Source organism: Episyrphus balteatus, chromosome 2, assembly GCF_945859705.1.
Source record: "Episyrphus balteatus chromosome 2, idEpiBalt1.1, whole genome shotgun sequence".
Lineage (NCBI taxonomy): Eukaryota > Metazoa > Arthropoda > Insecta > Diptera > Syrphidae > Episyrphus > Episyrphus balteatus.
The window spans coordinates 37,055,647-37,069,837 of record NC_079135.1 but is presented as its reverse complement, the minus strand read 5'-3'; the positions used below and the strand labels follow the sequence as shown (position 1 = coordinate 37,069,837).

Sequence of the window (14,191 nt, the reverse complement as noted above, 5' to 3'; positions counted from 1 at the left end):
CACTTTTTTTTTGCGTCTGTCTTCTCTTGCGGATACTGCTACTACATATTTTAAAGCAATATTTTTTGTGGATTATAATTTAAAAAATAAAAGGTAGGTTGAATTTATTTTAATACACATTTTTTTTTTTGGTTTTCAAAACACATGACACATAACATGGTGTATTGATTAATTTTAAATTGCATATCGCGTCAGATGTGAATAACAAAAATTGTTTTAGTATGCTACCAACCTGGTTTCTATTAAAAATTCTAAGGATTATGTCATTATTATTTAAAGCAATATATCTATTTATTTGTCAATGTTTGTTTTGTCGCCTTGAAAGTGGACAGCTAGCATTATTCTACTATTTTAATACAATATTGAATATAAATAGGAATCTCAAAACCTTGCATTCAAAGAAAGTAACAGATGCCTTTTATCTATAAAATATAATTCATCTGTAGTTATTGATATAATTAAGATCTATTTTCTAGTTAAAATTTGTTGAATGTCTGCTGAACAACATACGGAACCGATATCAATAAAACTTTTAGTTAATTTTTTTAAGATTTCAATTTTTCCAAACGTTGTGTTTTAAATATTTTAAGAACCAGACCATCAAGAAACTTTAAGTTATAAATACAGCTTAAAGAGACCTTTCTTTTGATATGTCACTCGATGGATTCGGAGGAAATTTTAAAAAATTATTTTTTTTGGCAAGCGGTAGATACCCCTTCGACTTTTTTCGAAAATCTAAAAAAATAAAAATGTATTTTTTTACTTTGGTCAAAAGATAGCGGTTTCGACTTGTCGTAAGAAAAAAATAATATTTGGTTAAAAATATCCATTAATATTTTTTTACATCAATAATACTACCTTATTTTAATTTTAAATTTAAATTTTAGTTAACAACCATTTCCAGAAATCTAAATTCCATTATGGTTATTTTGTTAGTTTTAGTCTTCTGTTTAAGAAATCACACAAAAAATAGTTGTAAGGATTTCAACCGGCACTCTTAATATAATATACAGGGTGTCCCAAAAGTAATGGATCAAACGAAATATGCTGATAGGTCAACTTTAGGGCTCTCATTATTTGGTAACTTGTTCATCCCAAATCTTTACGGTTTTCGATTAAATGCAGTTTTTGTGAAATTTCGATAAATCCCGACTTTGCAACAGTATTTGCTTCCTTCGCTCATAATTGATTTTTGTTTTTTACAATTCTTTCACTAAAACATTGCCTAATAATAAGAAATAATTAATTAACAAAAATATTTTTTCTTTCATTCGCCATTTTGCTGCAAAGTAATTAACAGTTCCATGTTGTATGAAAACTCAATTTCTCACTTTTATTTCAGACCAACACCCTTAACAAAATTTGTATGGTGTGACAATGGTTTATTATTTTGAAAACTTGCCGTGATATTGCAGATTTCAAAAATGTATAAAAGTTTCCAAAGATGAAATTAGAACGAAAGATATTACAATTTGAATGCAAAAAAACAGAGGTTTTCAGAGCAAATTAACAAATGTTTTAGTGAAAGAATTGTAAAAAACAAAAATCAATTATGAGCGGAGGAAGCAAAATACTGTTGTAATGTCGGGATTTATCGAATTTTCACAAAAACTGCATTTAATCGAAAACCGTAAAGATTTGGGATGAACAAGTTACCAAATTCTGAGAGCCCTTAAGTTGGTCTATCAGCATACTTCGTTTGATCCATTACTTTTGGGACACCCTGTATTTTCACACATTTCAAATCTGAGGTGAGAACTGATGAAATTCACATTGAAGATTGAAAAATTAGTCGAAATTGAAAAGTCATTAAAATCATTAACATTTTATGTTGTAGCATTCTTTTGTGAAAATGAAAAATCTATATTCTACTCTTTGGCCGTTAATAAATAATATTATATACATTATGTATCATTTCTCACATAAAAAAAATTAGTCAATGTTAAAATCAATGTTAAAAATTGTTTCCTAGAACAAAAATAATTTTTAAAAAAATTAATGATTTTGTTAGAGTGGGGAATGATGAAACTCAAAATTTTAATACTTTGATATATTGAACCATAATTTATATTACATATTTCTAAAACGTCAAAAAGAGATTGACTTAATTTATTTCTAATATTTATATGGATTATTTAAATACTCTGGAGCATTCTTTTACCAAAAGTGAAGTTTATTGATTTATCAATTTGAACGAACGCTTTCATCACCACACACTTATGTATGTTTAAAAAAAATATGAGGCAAGTGTTTACTATTGATATTGGAAGACTCATGCTATCTGAAAAATTTAAAAACGTATGTGTGAGTCAAAAATTATTCTCATCTTAAATGTTATGACTTTCGGATATCTTAAACAAATACATTGTAAATTTACTAAGAAGAATTATTCCAATGCATTATTTTATTGTTTTGTGTCCAAGAAAACATAATGACCATTTACTAAGCTGTTACAATTTGGCACCAGGGTTGTTAGAATATCAATATAAATAGATAATAATTGTTGAAATTAAAAAAAACATTGAATTAAAAAAAAAAACAATTTTATTGTAACTATTCAATCGCAACTTAAAAAATATTTCCATTAAAAAAAAATGTTTGTTATGCAACCAAAAATATTTTGCATACAAAAAAATTACTGCAATTAAACAATGTTCAGCATTGCCAAAAAAAAACATTCACAATTTTTTTTCAATGCAGAATATTTTTCAGTTACAGTAAATATTTTTTTTAATTTCCAACACCTACATTTTTTAATTGTTATTGTTCAATCCCTGCCTAAAGCAAAAATTCTTTCGAAAAAATATGCTGTGCCATTAAAAACAAATTAATTAAAAAAAAAAAAAATTTAGGTAGGTACTTTAAAAAAATTTTCAAAAGAGATAGTCAGAAATAAAGAAAAGGGTTCTATGTCAGTATTGGTAATAAACAGTTCAAAAGGTATTATATTTTTAATTTCAAAAGTTGAACCTTATGTGGAAAAGTGTATTTTTTGTAATTAAAAAAATGTACTTCCTATTTTTACCTGTCAAACAAATATCAATTTCCTTACAACCTTAACTACCTTTAGCATGCGAGGCAAACACACAGACATACAGACATACAGAATTTTAAAACCAGAGGCGTAAGTGTAGCTGCCGCGTCCCCGACGCAAAATGTTTGTATTGATCAAGTGAGACATCAAAAGTAAATAAGGAAAAGAAATGCTGCTGGGGTATATCGGGATTCGGGAATAAAACAAATCCATCGAATGAGACATTAAGAGAAAGTTCTCTTAATGTCTCATTCGATTAAAAAAATTACAAATTTATTTTTTTTTTTCAGATTTTTGAGAAAAAATCAAGGTTAACCCCTTGTCAAAAAAAATTCCATTTGTAAAAATTTCCTCCAAATTCATCAAGTGAGACATCAAAAGAAAGGTCTCTTTAAGCTCTATTCATAATTCAAAATTAAAAGTTTCTTGGAGGTCTGGTTCCTGAGATATTTCCAAAAAAGCATTTTTTTCTTCTTTCTTTTCCTTATACATTCCGAGGAGGATATCTTTTGGTCAAAGTCTCGAAACAAGTTTTAGTTTACAGATATGAGTTCACAATAAACAGGCCTATGCTTTCGGATAAAAAAATTACAAATTTATTTTTTAAAGATTTTTGAGAAAAAATCAAGGTTAACCCCTTGCCAAAAATAATCAATTTTTAAAAATTTCCTCCAAATCCATCGAGTGAGACATCAAAAGAAAGGTCTTTTTAAGCTCTATTTATAACTGAAAATTAAAAGTTTCTTGGAGGTCTGGTTCCTGAGATATTTCCAAAAAAGCATTTTTTTTTCTTCTTTCTTTTCCTCCTACATTCCGAGGCCGATATCTTTTGGTCAAAGTCTCGAAACAAGTTTTAGTTTACAGTAGTCTATTGAATAGACCCTTTTGGATGGAACAAATTCGTTCAAGAGTTTTTATTGGCGATTATGATTCCTTGGCATACAAGAATACTCCAGCCAAAAGTGCTACTAAATCCATTGGTGCATTTCTGAGAAAACGGCAACACTGGTCGGTTTTCAGTTTTTTTGATTTAACTCGAAAACCAAGCCTGACTTTGAAATGGTTCAAAGACACTTTTCATAGCATATTAAATTTTCTGTCAAGTAAAGATGGTTAAAAAATTTTAAAAATTATTTTTGTCTAAAATTCTAACCTAAAATCAAAGAAAAAAAAGTTAAAAAATTGACAATTTTATTTTTTTTTACTAAATCAAGGGGCATTTTGTGTATGTAGCCGGGACGTCCAAACTTTGTACTAATGAAATAAATTTTTAATTTTTTTTGTCAAGAAACAACTTAAATGTACCTATTCAAAAATTAGCACTTTTTCTAAATTTTTGACTTTTTTAGTTAAAAGCAAGTTTTTAAAACTCGATAAAATCGTATTAATTGGTAACTTTTAGACTTTTAAAGTAAACATACTTCGAGGGATTGATTTAATATAAACTAAATATGACAAACAAAAAAATTTATTTGCATCCTTATGGCCTTTTGTGCAATTTTGTGTATGTGCATTTTTATAAATTTGGGTCGAATGGATGGACGGAGAGCCATTAGCTTTGGTCTATTGCATAGAAGAACATTTAATACCAACTCTTTTACTGTTTTCAATGGCCTGAAAAACAATTCTTGTAAAATCCGCGACCAACGAAAAGTTTCTCTTGAAAAAACGAAAAAAATACTCTAATGAGTTTGAAACAAAATAGCTCAGGGAAATTAGTAAATCAAATTGCACTTTTCGCGGGACAAATTTTTTTCATGGAACGTATTTAGGTGAATGTCCTTATCGTAAAAGTGAATTTTTTGGGATGATAAGATATCGGGAACAGCCGCCATCTTGGAAAGAGGTCGGTGCCGTTTTTATTTTATAACTCCATTTTTACTCATTTAAACCAAAAATGTCCGAGGATAAACTTATTATCAATTAAATTATCTAAAAAATGGTATACAAATGAATTCCGTGAGTTAGTTAAATTCAATTTTATAGTCGGTCAAAGTCCGGGTTCTTCTCGCAAGGTTAAGACAATATGACATTTTTTCAAATATCTGAAGAACTTTTGATTTGTTGGGGATTTTCTTAAAGTATGAATTATAGCACTTTGAATTATCTATGAAATGAGCCCTTTATCGTTACTGTAACCAACATAATGTATAAGCCATCTAACGTCGAAGTTCACATTCTACTATCCAAAAGTGAGAAAATAACAAGTTTTCTTCTATTAGACCGAGCAAATTTTTGAAGTGGAGGTATAACCAAAATATCAGTAAACAGTTTTTTAACTATATTCGTCTAAATATTGAATTCAAAGTTTGAAATCTTTAATGTTAACCTTTATATGGTTTTCGAGGTTTTAAATGAAGTGAATTTTCCAATTAATGTGAATAAGCTCAAGTGCCACTATTTAAAATTCTAAATATAAGAACTGATGCCCTGTCATTTTTCCTAAACATGAACACCTCAATCTCAGCATTACGATAAGTATAACTCAAGATATGCGGTGTGTAAGCCGTTATGTTTTCGAGACTATTGTGTTTAATTTTTGATTGTTTATTTGAACTATTGAAATCCCAAATATGTTCAGTTTAAAAATCGTATATCATGACTTCGACGTTTGTTGCTTCTACAATGTGATGGTTACAAAAACAATAAAGGGTTCATTTCATAGATAATTAAAAGTGCTATAATTCATTCTTTAAGAAAATCCCAAACAAATCGAAAGTTCTTCAGATATTTGAAAAAATGTCATATTGTCTTAACCTTGCGAGAAGAACCCGGACTTTGACCGACTATAAAATTGAATTTAACTAACTCACGGAATTCATTTGTATACCATTTTTTAGATAATTTAATTGATAATAAGTTTATCCTCGGACATTTTTGGTTTAAATGAGTAAAAATGGAGTTATAAAATAAAAACGGCACCGACCTCTTTTCCAAGATGGCGGCTGTTCCCGATATCTTATCATCCAAAAAAATTCACTTTTACGATAAGGACATTCACCTAAACACGTTCCATGAAAAAAATTTGTCCCGCGAAAAGTGCAATTTGATTTGCTAATTTGCCTGAGCTATTTTGTTTCAAACTCATTAGAGTATTTTTTTTTGTTTTTCAAGAGAAACTTTTCGTTGGTCGCGGATTTTACAAGAATTGTTTTTCAGGCCATTGAAAACAGTAAAAGAGTTGGTATTAAATGTTCTTCTATGCAATAGACCAAAGCTAATGGCTCTCCGTCCATCCATTCGACCCGAATTTATAAAAATGCACATACACAAAATTGCACAAAAGGATATAAGGATGCAAATAAATTTTTTTGTTTGTCATATTTAGTTTATATTAAATCAATCCCTCGAAGTATGTTTACTTTAAAAGTCTAAAAGTTACCAATTAATACGATTTTATCGAGTTTTAAAAACTTGCTTTTAACTAAAAAAGTCAAAAATTTAGAAAAAGTGCTAATTTTTGAATAGGTACATTTAAGTTGTTTCTTGACAAAAAAAATTAAAAATTGCATATTATCAAAGGATTTTACCTCTACTTTATTTCATTAGTACAAAGTTTGGACGTCCCGGCTACATACACAAAATGCCCCTTGATTTAGTAAAAAAAAATAAAATTGTCAATTTTTTAACTTTTTTTTCTTTGATTTTAGGTAAGAATTTTAGACAAAAATAATTTTTAAAATTTTTTAACCATCTTAACTTGACAGAAAATTTAATTTGCTATGAAAAGTGTCTTTGAACCATTTCAAAGTCAGGCTTGGTTTTCGAGTTAAATCAAAAAAACTGAAAACCGACCAGTGTTGCCGTTTTCTCAGAAATGCACCAATGGATTTAGTAGCACTTTTGGGTGGAGTATTCTTGTATGCCAAGGAATCATAATCGCCAATAAAAAGTCTTGAACGAATTTGTTCTATTTTTGCTCTGGAGCTCGGGTCTATTAAATAGACTACAGATATGAGTTCACAATAAACAGGCCTATGCTTTCGGATAAAAAAATTACAAATTTATTTTTTTCAGATTTTTGAGAAAAAATCGAGGTTAACCCCTTGCCAAAAATATTCCATTTTTTTAAATTCCCTCCAAATCCATCGAGTGAGACATCAAAAGAAAGGTCTTTTTAAGCTCTATTTATAACTGAAAATTAAAAGTTTCTTGGAGGTCTGGCTCCTGAGATATTTCTAACCAAACATTGTTTTTTTTTCATTATTTTTCTTACATTCCGAAGCCGATATCTTATGACCAAAGTCTCGAAACAAGTTTTGGTTTACAGATGATATGAGTTCACAATAAACAGGCCTATTCATCCGGATAAAAAATTACAAATTTTTTTTTTAGTTTTTTGAGAAAAAATCAAGGTTAACCCCTTGCCAAAAAAAATTCTCTCCAAATCCATCGAGTGAGACATCAAAAGAAAGGTCTTTTTAAGCTCTATTCAATTCATAAGAGCTTCTTAGTAGTCTAGTTGCTTAATTATTTGCATCCAAACATTTTTTTTTGCATTACATGCATCCGTTGAGTGCCCCAGGGCACTGCGTCGACTGTCCCGATGGTACATACCCTCCTCTGCGAGACCTATCCTTTTCACATTCTAATTTTTTTTTACAAATCGTGAACTTATCGTACAGTCATAAAATAGTACCTATGTCGTAAGTAAAGGACGAAAAGTGTGTGTATTTTATTTTTAAGAATAAAGTCCACCTGAATTTTTTCTTTGGCCTGCCATCACTCTTGCAAGCAGTATCCATTCTTAAATAAATTCTTTTAAACTTCTTTCAAAAAATCTGTTCTATACCTATCTAACTGTATCAATTTTATTTTCTTCATATTTATGCATAGTTTTTCCAAGAAAAATTCCTGCAGTATATAAATTGCTAAAGTGCAGTTTGGAATTTAATATTACACATTCATCAGAATTGCGTCACTACGTTAGTAAATGTATTTTACGTCAATCTATGAACTATGAATCCATCTTCGTTTTTATTATGAATTCTTAGAATAAAGTGAAATGCATAATGTGAAAAGGAAAGGGGCATAAATAATATTAAAAGGTTAAACTCTAGGAATCAAAATAGATGAGAAAGTTAAGTTAAGTGTTTCAATGGTGCAAAAGTCATTATGTTACACTCTTGTAAAATTTGCCTGTGTAAATCGATACCTATATACCTAATATTGCTTTTTCGAGTTATATTTAATTTGTCTATATTCCAGTCAAACAAGGATTCACTCCGGAATAGCATTTATTCCTATACTAAAACTGATGAAAATCTAACACGACCAATTTTTTTCGCCTTCACTACTTAATAAATGTCATTTTATGTGCATTTTTTTAAGTTTTATAAATTGTTCTTTCTTTTCGAATTTTAAATTATTTATTTTAATTGGGTAGCACATGGCTTTAATGAAACATTAATGTGTAATGTCATATATGTATGAGAAAAAAATAATCTTGTTTATTTTCCAACACATTTATAAGGATTCCTGGAAATAAAGGAGCACTGCGAAAAAATTGCTAATATTTTTAAAACAAAAGTCGAGTAATTTTTCATTATAATTATTATAAGAATAACTATAAATGGCATATTTTTAAAGGCTTATGACTAAAACCACGTATATTAAAAGTTGTATGTCAGGAACTCCGCATTATTACTCTCCATATGTATGTACCTAACTAGAGGATTCTCGGTCATTTAGTGTATATCTAGGAATTCCTCAATATCATGTTTTCCTCTTGTATCTCAAAATTTGTAATAAAAATATTTTTGAGGTAATTTATAGTATACTTTATAGTATTTATTAACCATGGACAAATTCATGTAGGTATTTTAGGGAGTTCGTTATTTAGGTTTTTTTTCCAGAATCAAGTTCCAAAGTGGAAAATCTGTTTCTAAATAATAAAAAAAAAAATCTTCTAATTTTTTCAGATTTTTATTTTGACACTAGATGGCGTGCCAAGAGGGTTAAAGTTATTTATCATTTGAAATAGGTATGTGTTGACTTATGAGGCCATTTCTTTACATATAGCCTCAATCAAAATTTTTTGATGAGGTTCTTGTCTACATTTAATAACGTTTTCAAAAATGTATAAACCAGAGGTTTACTCAGGTCATGCATGGTTTTTTAGGTTTATTAAAGCAAGCATGTTTTTATTAAAACAAGCATAATGAAATAGCATGAAAAATAAAATACAACCCAAAAGAACATGCATGTCCTGACTAAACCACGGGTCATAAGAAAACTTTTGAAATCAGTGGGCATTGGTTTGGATACGAATACCTTCTAAACGGTTAAAGCAATCAATTTGATGACAAGGATTTTTTTGTAGAACGTTTAAGCTAGTACAAGAATACATCTTGCTAATTTGAAAATAATAAATTTTCAGTGAACTGAAAAATTTTTAAAAGTAAAAAATGTTTTTATAATTTTTTTTAACTTTGACCTCGAATATCTTTAGAATGGTTAAATTAATGAAAAAAGTTAACAAGACCTTTTTTGTGGAACAATCTGTTTCCTACAAGAATATGTCTTGCACGTTTGAATTTTATAATTTTTCAATTTGTTACAAAATTAAGAACAAAAAACGAATTTTTAAAGATTTTCTCGATTTTTGGATCTCAAATATCTATTAAACGGTAAGATAAACGAAAAAAGTGTCCAAGGCCTTTTTTGTAGAGCGTTCAATTTCCTACAAGAATATGTAAAGAAATTTGCTAAAAAGTCAATTAATAAAAAAATTATTTTTTTTTAGTAGAAGCTAGATGTAAAAATGGAAAATTGCGAAACGGAGGACCTTCCTATTAATATAAAGAGTTCATATTTGGTGTGTATATTCTAGAGGTGTCTAGCAATCGATTTTTCGGAGTACCAAATCAAAAAAATGAATTTCGATTTTTTTGACCCACCCTAGTATATGTATATATCTTTAATTTAATAAATTGCATGCAAAAATTGTCGTTCACGGAATGACGTTGTTAAGTTTTGTACCCTTTCAGAACCTTTCAGAATACAAAAACTTAAATAATATGGGAAAATTACCTAATAAAAAAGTCAGATTTCTTAAGATAAAAAATTTATCTTGGTTATTTATGGAATATTCACAAGAATGTTATACCATTTTGAAAAGAGAATTGAACACACCAACTTTTTAGGTAACTTGCCAAAACATCGTAGTGCAATTTTTTTACACTACGGTTCATTCAATTAGAGTCATGTAAAATTTTTTAGTATACTTAGTTGGGCAAAAAAGTAATATTTGCTTTAAAACTGATGCAGCTGAGTTAAAATTTTTGAATGCATTCGGTAGCAGGGTTATTCACGATTCCGTAACAAAAGAAAAAAATGAGAAAAACTAAGATTTGTAGTCACGGCACATGAAAAACCGTCACAGGGTGACCATTTTTTCGATTTTTTTTTCGAATGCCCATAACTCACAAAATATATGGCTGCGATTTTTTTTATTATTTTTCTGATAACTGTCACCACCTACCCTATCTAACGTTTTCGTTTCGTTGTATTTTATACACTTGGACATTTTTATTTTACAAAAATAAAACTTAAAATTGATTGAATTTTTTATTTAAACACTCAGTTTTTATAATTATTATTTTTTTTTTTTTCAACTCTCAGTGCGAATGCCAGTAGAATTCTCATTAAAATAATATATTTTTATGACAATCGCCACCGTATTTACTTTGATTTTATAAATCCATTCATTATTCCTATAAAAGCAATTCTTTATGCAACACATTATTTTGATTTTTTTGTTTACATTTATCACAATGTTTTATGTATATGCAAATGGAATAGTATTAAAACATCAAAAGCAAATTAATATTTTTTTGTTTTTTATTTTGATTTTCAATACAAATAAAAACTTTTTTTTTTGTTGCACGTGCAGTTTTTGGAGGCAGCAAATATGAATCTTTATGAGAAGAATATTATTCGATATGGTTTGGTTCAAATATAATTAAAATATTGATAAATTTATAAAGCATAATATTTTTTTTTTTTGTTATTTATCAACACATAAAAATGTATGAACCATCCAAATAATAAATTCTTGATTTGCATGAGAAAAGAAAGAGCATGAAAGTAGGGTAATGAAAGAACAAAATCGTATGGGAATTGAGTTCAACAATTTATTGGTCAAACAAGCAAAATCAATAAATCAAGTTGTTTTTTTTTATAACCCATACAAAAATAAAAAAAATGCATGACTGATAATGACAAAAAATATATCAAAACTCGTTTTTCAAAATTATTACATTCATATAGCTATGTAAGTATCATTTACTGACGACAAAACGGAGACAACAACACAAAATAAAAAAAATGCAGGGGGTGGTCAAAAAAAAGTTGAAGGATTTTTTCAATGATTGTACATCGAATACAAAAATAACAACTCTTTTCTGAAAAAAAAAAATAAAATAAAAAAAATATATGTTTTGTCCAGACAATTATTTTATTTCAATTTTCAAGGGTGACCATTCTAGGAAATGTAAATAAAAGTAAATGGGGTTGTCAATGATGTATAAATGGGGACCCATCGAAACACTAAATATTTTCAAAGACAAGTTTTTCACTTGACCGGATCTTTTTCAAAACTACTTTTTTTGTCTGTGGGTTTTCATACTCAGTTAAATGGTACTCTTTTAGAAACGATATTAGAAAAATTAAACACTTTTGTGGGTCAAGAAATCACAATAATATAAAAATTTATAGTAAATTGATAAAACATCATTGAAAACTGTAAAGTGTTTAACCTTCTGTAGGCACACCTCTTTTTTGTGACGTGATAGGCACACGGGTGCAAATTTGGTTTATACTTTTTCATGTCGCTAGAACTTTTTTCGGTCTCAATATTTTATAGAGAATCAAGTATGAAATTGATGTAGAATATTCCGAGGAATTCATAATTCAAAAAAAAAAAAATATTTTCACCCTTATAAAGAGACTTTTTTGTGACCACTTTTTTGAAAAATCGTAATTTTTTTATTTTTGTATTGCCAAATTCATACCTTTGTGCCGAGAGAGGGTTAATGTTGTTAGTTATGTTTTGAAAGATTCCATTGGCCAATCAATATTAATTCCGAAAAGCAATTTTACAAATCATCTTTTATAAATTTCTCTAATCCTAAATCTCTTCCATAATATAATTTATATTTTTTCCTTAAGACTATGATAGCAAAAGTTTGTTTTTAAAATGAAGATAAACTCATCTTTATATTTTCTTTGATCTATCATCGTTTCCATGCAATTACCGGAATTACAAATAACTTATTTTCTTTGGTACATTCTTAAGCGAATGCTTCTGAGGTTCTCTCACAAAATTAAGTGGTGCATCAAGTTAATTCAGTGGATTGAATTTTTTTCTATCAATAATATATTGCCAGTTAATGGAAGACTTAAAGTTCTTTTTAAAGAAAACAATTTAAAACAACCTACATTTTCATAGTTTTGTTTCCTCTCTTAATTATTTCCTTCGGAACCCCCACTTATATCTTCTTAATAAGAAGTTAAACCCTTCAGAATATCAAAAGTGCTTCAGATTTCTTAACTCTTTTCATAAATAATTCTGTGATACTTGTGTAGCTGTGCTCTGATGCATTTAAAAATTTAAATCCAATCGTACAGTGGTACAGTACACTTTTAAAAATTCAATAAAATAAGCAAACAAGGAAAGACAAGATTCAGAAACCGGAAAACACATTTCACGACATTATTCAAAATAGAAATAAGGAGTGAGTTTATCTAAGAAATGGAGCAACTTTCTTGTGCATATTTAATAGACCTCAAAATAAAAGACAAAAAAACAAACAACACTTTTCTGGTTTTTGTAAGTGTTCTTGATAAAAGTATGAAAAAGATTCGAGGATATTGAAAAATAAAATTCAATTGGAAAACAAATTCATTGGAAGAGCATGATATTTCAGATATTTCAGTGGCATTTCATTTAAAAATGAAGAGATGCATTTTCCTTCAAGAAAACTTTTTATAAGAAAACAAATACACTGATAACTGCTTGGCAAGAATATAAAAGGAATTCAAAATAAATTGAAGAATGCGACAAGGACATTTAATGTTATTGAAAAATGTTTTCTCAGATTTGAAACAATATTCGGGGAAAAAATTTTTCGAAGGCAATATTTTTGCTTTATTTCATTAATTTTAAGGAAAAAACAAAAAGTTTTCTTCAAAATAACCTAAGAAGCATAACTTAGTGGACAGATCTGAACCACATATCTCCTTTGAAAACAAGAAAAAGAAATATTTCTATTGCAAATAATTCAGCAGGCAGAACTCCAAGGAACTTTTAGCTTTCATTTGCTAACAGAACTTATGGAGACCTTTGTTTTGATGCTATTCACTCGATTGATTTGGTAGATTTTTTTGTATGCATTTTTTTTTTTAACTTATTTTATCAATTGATATATTTTATTCTGGTAATACGCAATGTTTTAGTATTTATGGTATTGCCACTAACTGAATTGAAACACCAGCTACTATATTATTTTAAATCGAAATAAATAATCTACTATTTTTTTTTTTACTTGTTGGTAGTAGTCTTTGCCTTAAAAATAAACAAAACAAAATAAATCAAACTATTAATTCAGATTTAAAGTCGAAATATTTGACGTTTTTTGTTTGCTTTTTATTAAGAAGTTTCAATATAAAACGCAGTAAATGAAAACAAGAATGAAAAAATTGTGGCTATGTTTGTGATAATGTCATCTTCTGCTTAAAGATGATCGCTGAATAAAACAAAGAAAAAAATATTGAATCAAAAATGGATACAAGAAAAAAATATTTTTAAGGTATGTATTTAAATTGTAAATAAAAGTCAAAACGTTTTTATCTTTATAAAAAAAAAACACAATAATATAAAGTAAAAGAAAGTTATATAAATAAAATATTATAAATTACTTAAAAAACTTACAAAGGAATATTACTATCAAACCTACTAAATATTTCCTTAAATCGGATTCAGATAATCTTTCACTCTTCTTTTTAAAATCTTTCTTTAAATTCTTTTGTTCAAAATTTACAAAAACGCACTAAGCTGATTCCCTTTTTCCAACAATGTTCAAAAATCAAAACAATTATGTACATATTTGCCAAAATTATTCGTTCAAATTCATTCGTTTAAAATTGGCAAAAATA

General features: G+C 28.0%; 1 protein-coding gene across 1 annotated transcript in view; it reads left to right on the top strand.

The window, feature by feature from the left end:
* The first annotated feature begins 75 nt into the window (after positions 1-75).
* LOC129908438 (gonadotropin-releasing hormone receptor) overlaps positions 76-14,191 on the top strand; it is a 136,225-nt gene continuing 122,109 nt past the window's right edge. Inside the window, exon 1 of the mRNA XM_055984903.1 lies at positions 76-93. The gene's annotated coding sequence lies outside the window, so the exon portion shown is untranslated. The remainder of the gene's footprint in view (positions 94-14,191) is intronic.